At 38.7% G+C, this 9,275-nt stretch overlaps 1 protein-coding gene across 1 annotated transcript in view; it reads left to right on the top strand.

Annotated features, from left to right (window-relative positions):
• Window positions 1–884: 884 nt before the first annotated feature.
• Window positions 885–9,275, top strand: part of EYA3 (EYA transcriptional coactivator and phosphatase 3) — an 86,581-nt gene continuing 78,190 nt past the window's right edge. The window contains exon 1 of the mRNA XM_004679405.2: window positions 885–1,007. The gene's annotated coding sequence lies outside the window, so the exon portion shown is untranslated. The remainder of the gene's footprint in view (window positions 1,008–9,275) is intronic.

The raw sequence follows: 9,275 nt of genomic DNA, 5'->3' as shown, positions 1-9,275 counted from the left end.
ATCCCAGGCCCTGGAGGTGACCCACATGGCAGCAGACCTCTCCTATTCCGCCCGCTGCTCCCCTCAGCAGTGTACTTTGTCAACCTGCCTTTTCTGCCCCCACTCTGTCTCTGGTGAATCCTCTCACCACCCCTGCACCTCTGGCCTGTATCCCAGTTCTGCATGTAAATAAATAAATAAATCTTCAAAAAAAAAATGGGTGTAATCTCTGTCTCCCTAAAACGTAAGGAGAAATGTTGGATACATTTGGTAGATGGAGAAAAACTGAAAGAATGGGTGGGACGTTTTGAAAGACACCCTGGGGGAGGCTAACCCAGAGTGGTTTTTTTTTCTAAGATTTTTATTTATATATGCATACACGAACTGGGGTACAGGCCAGAGGTGCTGAGAGGATTCACCTGTTTCTGGGGAGCAAAACAGACAGATCGACGAAGTACACTGCAGAGGGGAGCAGCGGGAAGGTCAGGAGAGATCTGCCTCGCCAAGTTGATCGCCTCTGGGGCAGGCGGGCATCAAACTCATGCGGAAGTGGCTTTAGCTTCTTAGTGTTGTGCTTTAACCCGCTGCACCACCAGGGAGGGCCCGATTACACGTATTTTAAAAGACCTTCTAGAGAAATGAGAGCCGAATTACTTTCCACAGGGGATGTTACTGCCTCAGTAGTACTAGTGCCTGGGCTCAGCAAGATTCAGTGCACTGGCACCACGCGGTTTAGAAGCCCTGAGCCAAGCGTAATCAAGGGCGGGGCGTAACTAGGGGCGGGGCTCCAGGGGCGGGAGAGTGGGCGGGATCTAGGAGCTGTACCGCCCCGCGAGGCCTGACACATGCGCCTAGCGGCTAGTGGAGGAACGAGGTGTGGATTGTGAGGTGACCCTGGTCGCTGACTTCCGGTTCCTAGGGATGCGCATCCGGGTCACGCTAACGCCGCGGTTTCCTCCACCCGCTTGGTTCTACTGTGGGTCTGGACCGGTCCCCATGTCCTGTTGTGGGGCCTCTGCATCGTTTGGGTGAGTCTTCTGGGCCGACAGGGTCTGAGTGCAGCCGGTCGGGTCCAGCCTGTGAAAAGAGCGGGTCAGCAGTTTGCCCCGGTCCCTGTAGGTGGGGGTTCCCATCGCCTGTCCCTTGTCCCTGCAGGGCTACCCTTACTTCAGCCCTTCCCCTTACGCTGGCCGCGCCTTTCACCTCAGTTTAGCTTCTCGTCTCCGCTTGCCTCTCGCCTCGCTGTTCCCCATCCCAGCCTCACCCGTCCCTTTCAAGCCCAAGTTTCTTGCCTTCCACTTCAGCTCTTCCCCAGCCATTGCCTCCTGACCACCCCTCCCCAACCCCGCTCTTGTTAGCACTCTCCTTCCCGGATCCCGGGATCTCGCAGTTCTTAACCCAGCGGGACGGCCCACCCCCCTTTGGGAACCCACCTCCTTTGCGAACCGGAGCCTGCATCTCTGTAGGGCCCTGGGTTCTCGGTCCCCGACTTCACTCGCTTTTGGCTCCTACTTCTTCCTGGGATTAGTAGGTGACAAGTGTGCTTCGCCTGGGGTTCTCCCGCCTTTTCTTAGCTAAGAAGAGGGCTTTGCCAGGCCAGTCTGGGCCGATTTACTCGTCTTGGGGGAAGTTTTGCCTTCAGGCGTCACGGTAAACTGAAGTCTCGTAGCTCCTGAAGTTAGGGAACAACAAAGGCATCACCAGTTCCTGGCTGGAGCAGTTTTGGGGGCTCAGTGGGCAGGCTAACAGGTGGCCGGCACGCGGAACTGCTAGTGATTGGGCGTGTGTGATCTTACTGTCAGATCATGGGGCCGTCCTGTCAATTTTGTGTTCTCTATCCCATGAAAATGGACATACACAGCAGAGGCCAAAATGCGGATGTTTGGGACTTGGAGCTTCTGTTTCCTGCATGGACTTCACTTATATGACAGTTGCTATGACAGGACAATTTCTTGTGACAGTAGTCCCAGATTTATAAGCTTATTGTCAAAATATTAGTCTGTTTCTGAAATGTTTTACTAAAGAGTGCAAAGGACATTTTCTTCAGTTGTACTCAGTATGACTATGTATCTTCATTCTTCTTGTACATTGTCTTTTATTTTTATTTTTATTGTATTGACACCTTTTTCATTTTTCTTATTTCTACATAAACCAGACTCTGCAGAATGTTATTTCTTGAATAATCAGATTTCCATAGATTCTTTACTATTTCCACCTTTGTCTTAAACCATCCTTTTTTCATTTTGAATTTAAGTTTATCTTAAAATTCTCTGGAGATTTAGTCATCTCTAAAATAAAGGAATTGGATTCAGTGATGTTAGTGTCCCGTTTCCTAAAATTCGTGATCTAAGGTGTATGTTGACATCGGATAATTTTTATTTTTGTTTTTCCCAATGTCTGTGAAGTATTTATAGCGTTTGATTGCAAATGCTTTTGTGTGACCAGTTTCTGTAATTATATAAACTGTGACCTGAAATTTAGTACTCAGTGAATAGAATAGTTCTTAGCACCTGCTTCTCTTTAGACTGATGGGTTATAGAAACGTCTCCATCATTATATGGTTCACACTTAGGAGAACATAACAATAGACAGTGTCTTACTCTAAATTGAGCTGCTCCCTTCAGCTATTTTTAGCAAAGGACTTTGGAACTTGGCCATATCAGTCCTAGAAGACATGGAGATGTACCCTTCTGGTTAATTTTCAGAGCTTATCTAACTGCTGAGGGAAGCCTCTTTGAAAGTTCCTAAGCAGTCCTTCCTCCCCAGCAACTATGTTGGAAACACTTCTGTTCAACCTTACCTCATCATTTCCCATTCTTAAAAACCAACCTCACCAAATCTAAATTGTTCTCAAGCTGCCTGCTTCCTTTCCTCCAGGTTTATGGGTTCTAATTTCCTCCCCCCCCATGGTATTCTGTAGATAGACCAACATTTGAATTGATTCAAGACCCTCTTTCAATTTTTTTCACTTCTGAACTTTTAGTTCCTTGAGCTTGTTTTAAGTTATAGACATTTCTACATAGTTTACAACTGGGGGGAACCATAGAACGCAGACCCACTCCATCATTTTACAATTAAGAATATCAGGTTTTAAAGAATTAGTGATGACTTCTTCAGGGTCATTTTTACAAATAAAAAAGTCCTTTAAGTGTACTAAGAGAAATGGATTTTAGTTCCATCAATGCTATAGGCTGGAGAGCATAGTATAGTGTTTAGTAGTTCAGTTCAATCAATTTATGTCCTAGGAATGAAAGTTTTAGGATAAGGAATCTATGATACAGATTTTTAAATTTTAAGTAATTTGCCTTCAAAGAGGGACTATAGGAAGAAATTGTGCAGAAATAGAAATTTAAAAGTCTTAAGTAATTACTGTTCCAAAATCACTTTGGCCTATTGTGACATAAATCCTGTCACCTTGTTTGAAATTAGCATCCCATGTTCTCATTAGAACAGTTGTGTTTGCCTTTCTTATCTTTGTATAGTGCTAGATTTTCTAATTACTGAAGTGCCCACACCTCTTGCTTTTCAAACAAACAAACAAAAAATTCCATTATAGACAACTTAGTATTGTATGTGTGTTTAAAGGTGAGGAGAGGAATCACTGTTGATTTTCTTCCCATATTTGTAATTAGTTTGGCAAAGTGTTAGTTTGTAACCCTGAGGATCCAATTTAAAATATATTTCTGCTTATTTATGTCTACCAGGTTTTTGTTTTGATTTAATTATTTTTTTATTTTTGGTCATTATACTTGGTTTACATTTTTATCTTTGAACCTTAGAATATATTTTAAAGAAAATGAAAATTTGAAAATTTAAGAAACACATGTCTTTACTTAGCATTTATACCTTGTGGTATGAGGGTTTCTCTTATTTGCCTAAGCCTTCACAGCTTTATTCTCTTTGCTTTTTTTTTTTTAAGATTTATTTATTTATGCATACAGAGCTGGAATACAGGCCAGAGGTGCAGGGGCAGTGAGAGGATTCACCAGAGACAGAGTGGGGAGCAGAACAGGTGGACTGACGAAATCAAATACACCCCTGAGGGCACTCCTGAGGAGAGCAGCAGGCAGGTCAGGAGAGGTCTGCCATGCCATGTGGATCACCTCCTGGGCAGGGGATTGAACTCTTGCTGAAGTGGTTTTATCTTCTTAGTGCTGTGTTTTAACCCACTGTGCCACCAGGGAGGGCCTATTCTCTTTGTTTTAATTAAGCATAAAACGTTATAGAACTTCTTTGTTGGTGTTTTGTCTAAAAGATTTTTGAATTCTGTATATAACAGCAGAATATTTAAAGTTATGTGTGATTTAATGGAAAGCTGATCAAGTTAGAAACATGTACTTGAGAATATTATTATTATTATAATTATTACATAATAATTATATAATATTGTGCCTGGTGGTGCAAGGGGTTAAGCCTCAGTTCTATGAAGATATCAGCAGACATTGAAGCACAAGTTCAATCCCTGGCCAGGAAGGTGACCCACATGGCGCAGCTACCTCTCCTGTCTTGCCCATTGCTCTCCTCAGCAGTGTATGTCACTAGGGCCACCTTTTCTTCTGCTCTGTCTCTGATGAATCCTTTGAACATCCCCACACACACACACACCCCTCTGGCCTACACCCCAGCTCTTGTATGCATAAATAAATAAAATGAATCTTTGAAAAAAAAAAAGACAAGACTATTAGGAATTGTTTACTCTTCCAATATATTTAATTTAATTGGTTTATACCAAGGGATTGGATTGTTATTTTTATTGTAAAGTAGAAAATAGGTGGACTTTCTGTCTGCTGATTAATTTAAAAATATAGGTATATGTTCTTTTGAAAAATACATGGCTTAAGCTATAAACTGCCTTAGGGATATGTTTCATTGGCAGAGAAGCAGAGAACATAGCAAGCAATGGAACAACAGCCACATTCATCATCTTGATTTTATTTGGCCTTATTAACCTAAGTTCTAGGATATCTAATTTTTAAATATAGAAATAATTGGGGTATTCTCTCTTTTATTTATAGTATACTAATAACAAGTATTTGGACTTTTACCTAATAAAATTTATCTCTACTGTTTTCTTTTACCTGTGTAGTGTGGAATTTTGAGTGAGAGGGATATGTATAAGTAGTATTAATGTAAATAAGTTAACACATCTGTCTACTGAGCAGTACTGGGCAATACTCAGTATCTTAAAAGTCTTAATCCAGATTGTGTTAGATATACCTTAATGCTTGCAATAGATTTGTTTTTTTCACCCTAGAAAACAGTTAACAGTAATTTTTGTATACATTTCTTTTAGCTAATTTCATTACCTATAAAGTACATTTACAAGGATACATACATAAACTTTCTACAAACTAGGTGCTGCTATATGGAAAGTGTAAAATTTAATTTTACACTTAAATTCTGATTTTATTTGTACATATCAGAATTAAACTATAAGACTTATAACCTGTAACCTGCATTATCAGAGTATAGCAAAAAAGAAATTAGAATTAATATAAACTTTATTTCTAAGAAAGTGTCACTTGTTACTAATGAGAATGTTTTTGATTTCTTAAACTAAAACTTATTTTCAGAAGTACTCAGTGTTACCTCACTTGGGTTTTAAGATTCTTGCATTAGTCTTCATCCTCCTCCCTTAATGAATACAAATTATGTTCTTTTTTTATAGGTATAATTAAATAATTTTCATTTGGAAGATTTTCACAAACTGAACTGTAAAAATCTGCAACAGTAAAACTAAAGGCAAACTTTACAGAGCAGTTGTGTGCCAGTAAATTGTAAGTGGTTTTCATATTCATCAATCCTTAAAACCCTATGAAGTAACTATTTTTACTGCCACTTTACAATTGAGGGAACCAAAACACAGAACTTAACATACTTTGCTCAAAGTAACACAGCTGTTTAGCAGGAGGGATGGATTTGAATTTCATTTTCCTGGCTTTAGAGTTTATACAGAGTTCGGCTAGTTTTAGTCATTTCTTTTATCAACTAAGGTTAAAACATCCACTTTTTCTGAAACACAAAAGAACATTGCTTTTGGTTGGGACCCAGGGGGCAGTAAAGAGGCATTTACCAGATTTTTTTATTAATGCTGGTTTAAGACAGCAACCCTTTACTGCCTGTGCTTCTTAGATAGCAAAAATGGTGTATTAAAAGAGCAGAACAGGCTCTCCTGGGTGGCACAGTGAGTTAAAACACAGCACTAAGAAGTTAAAGCCACTTCTGCATGAGTTGGATCTCCGCCTGCCTCAGAGGTGATCCACATGGCGCGGCAGACCTCTCCTGACCCGCCCTCTGCTCCCCTCAGCAGTATACTTTGAAAGTCTGATGCCTGTTCTGCTCCCCACTCTGTCTCTGGTGAAGCCTTTTGCCACCCCTGCTTCTCTGGCCTGTACCCCAGTTCTTTATTCATAAATAAATAAATCATAGAGAGAAAAGGCAGTGTATTGAATAAAATGCATTTGATATTACTAAAATATATTACCCCTTGGATTCTTTTCTTTGATCTGCATATTATTAAAAATTTATGTAATAATGGTAAGCTCTGAAATCTTAATCCCCCAATATGAATTTGACAATTTTGAAATAATAATCAAGAGATTAAAGTTCGTAATTGTATCTTATCTCTGGTTTTATTTCTAAATTTGGAAAATTGTGCAAATAGTAAGTACATCTAGTTCTTCAGGACTACCATGTTTAGAGTAATATATTTAAATTAGTGTTTTTGATAGACGCTTTGATTTTTACTTTAGAAGAGAGGAGGAAACCATTCACAAATCAATTCCTTTTTATTTTTTTACAGATTTATCTTTTTATACATAAAAGAGCTGGGATATAGACCATAGGTGCAGGGTAGGGGGTATAGCAGATTCAACAGGGACAGAGTGGGAAGCAGAATGGGTAGATCTGCTGAGGTACCTGGTGAGGGGAGCAGCAGGTGAGACAGGAGAGGTCTGCTGTGCCTTGTGGGTTTGCTCCAGGCTGGCTGGGATCTGTGCTGCTGTAGCTGTGGATAGTTTCATAGTACTGAGAACTGACCCCTTGTGCCGCCACCAAGGAGGTCCCCAATTCCTTTTTTAATTAAAAAAATAGAAGTAGTAATTTAAAGTATTAATCACATATTATTTTTGTACTTTAGTAATTCCCAAACAAAAAAACAACTTAATTATATCTTCTAGAGAAGGCGACAATTTTATATTAAGGTGCAACTTAATGCAAGATCTTAGAGTCATACGGTTGAGAAGTTTTTTTTCTGAGTATTTTAAAGATAACTGAGAATCATGAAATCTGGTTAGCAGGAAAAAAATGACAATTATTTCTTGGTTTGGAATACTTTTCCTTTTCACATATTGACTATTTAGAAATGTTAAGTAAGTTTTTGATTTTGTAGAGTAGCTTTTGTATTGACTTTTTCCCCCCCATCTTTGGTGGGAAAAGTGTTGTGAAGCTGAAAGTGTCAACATTGCCATGATGATTTACTTATTGATATTTAACATTTACTTTGATTTCAACATTTAATTTTTGTTTCAAAAGCAACTCTTATATGTGGGTTTAAAAAATAGTTTTTATCTTCTAAGACTTTAACAGTTTCACCTGAAATTTAATAATGTAGCAATTACTAAATTTAGGAAAATTGGTAGCTTGTTGCTATCAGCACTGTTACTATGGAAATAAATTAGATGATTAGCTCTTGGTGGAACTGAACTTTATTCTTTAGTTTCCATAGTAGTTGAAAAAGATGTAGGTCAGATTCACCTGTTGTTTGTCCTTTTCTCAAAATAAATAGGAATTTTAATTTAGCACAATGATGTTATTTTTTTCCCCACTAGATTGATGCTATTAATACAGTCTCACTGTCTTTACTGTCTCAGAACATAATCCAAAATAGGTGTGTATAATGTTTTTCATAGACTATGTAAGAATTTAGAGAACATTTTGGTATAAAAAGTAGTATATATGTGTCTTTTAAAAATATAACCCTGTTAATCATTGTGTCATAACTTCAGTTTTTAGATCTGCTTTTCCCTTTCATCAAGTCTTTGCTATAGGTTAGGAAACTGTGATTAGATAATACTGATAATGTGTTCTTGAAAGTGAGGGCAAGAGCTTTTGCAGAGAATGGGCCATGTGGCACTTAATAGTTAGACAGACTAAACATTTTGTTTTACCTCGACTGTATGTATCTCCTGTTAGTATGTATTTACTTAATTTAGTGTTGGTAACTCACATTCTGTGATGTTGTTTATTTGGAATATCAGAACTCTGCTATACTTTTGATTATTACCCAGATGGTTTCATCTTCCATTTTTGTTCTGTTTTTTTTTTTTTCAGAGGTTTGTCCTTAAAAAAAAAAAAAAGGTATATTATTTAGAGAACCACTGAAGCTGTTACTTCATTAAGTAGTTTGAAGTGAATGTTTTCGCCTTTTTTGACTGGCCAAATTTTTTATCTTTTGGTAACGTGGTTTTCATACTTCTTTATCTGTGATCCACAATAAAAACATGTTGCAATGTTCATATTTTATAATTAAACTATTTTGTTGTTCATGATGTAGTGATCATTTGTAACACATTCTAAATAAACCCACAAATCTGAAACAGCAGTATATACATTTCTTTACTTTTGGGAGGTACTTTTCAGTTCAGTGTGCACTGTCCTCTCCATGGAGGCGGGAGGGGACATGGGCCTGCCTTTTGAGAGTCAAGCAGAGCATCAAGAAAGACTCAACTATGGGAAGCCTCATTTTTGTGTACTTAAGTACCGGTCAAACAAAAGTGATTGCAAAAGGGGTTCTCCGATCTCCCACCACCCCAGCCCCTCCTCCCCCCAAAAAAAGTGCTGTTCAGGTTTTCAGCTTTAAGGTATCTTTGGGAAACTTTATTTTGATTTTTTTTTTCTTCAGAAGTGACTAAACAAATTAAGATGGTGCGACTTCTGAGACAAAATCCTTGCCCTCAGAATCTCTTCCCCTTTCTTGCAGTTCACAAAGTGGATTATATGTCCCATATATTGAGGTGACCACTTATTTGCTTCTCTGCCTCCTTGAAAGAAAAAGATTATATTTTTGCCATATGAAACTCATCACCTTTTTCTGGGTCTCAAGCTGCTGTTTCTAATAAAAGTGCCATCTCATTGTGCTTTGTTATCAGTGCTGGAGAAACTTTGGAGTACTGGCCATCTGACTTGACTGTGAGAACACTCTAAAAATCTCTTGGGTGATTTTTAAAATGTTTCTTTCCTACCTTAACCCCTCTTTTAGTCAGGTTTCTGTGAGATGGTAGGTCTGTATACTGCTA

This window comes from Condylura cristata, unplaced genomic scaffold (assembly GCF_000260355.1).
Source record: "Condylura cristata isolate star-nosed mole 26May11 unplaced genomic scaffold, ConCri1.0 scaffold00008, whole genome shotgun sequence".
Taxonomy (NCBI): domain Eukaryota; kingdom Metazoa; phylum Chordata; class Mammalia; order Eulipotyphla; family Talpidae; genus Condylura; species Condylura cristata.
Note: the sequence above shows the minus strand (reverse complement) of the source record. Positions and strands in the feature narration are given on the sequence as shown.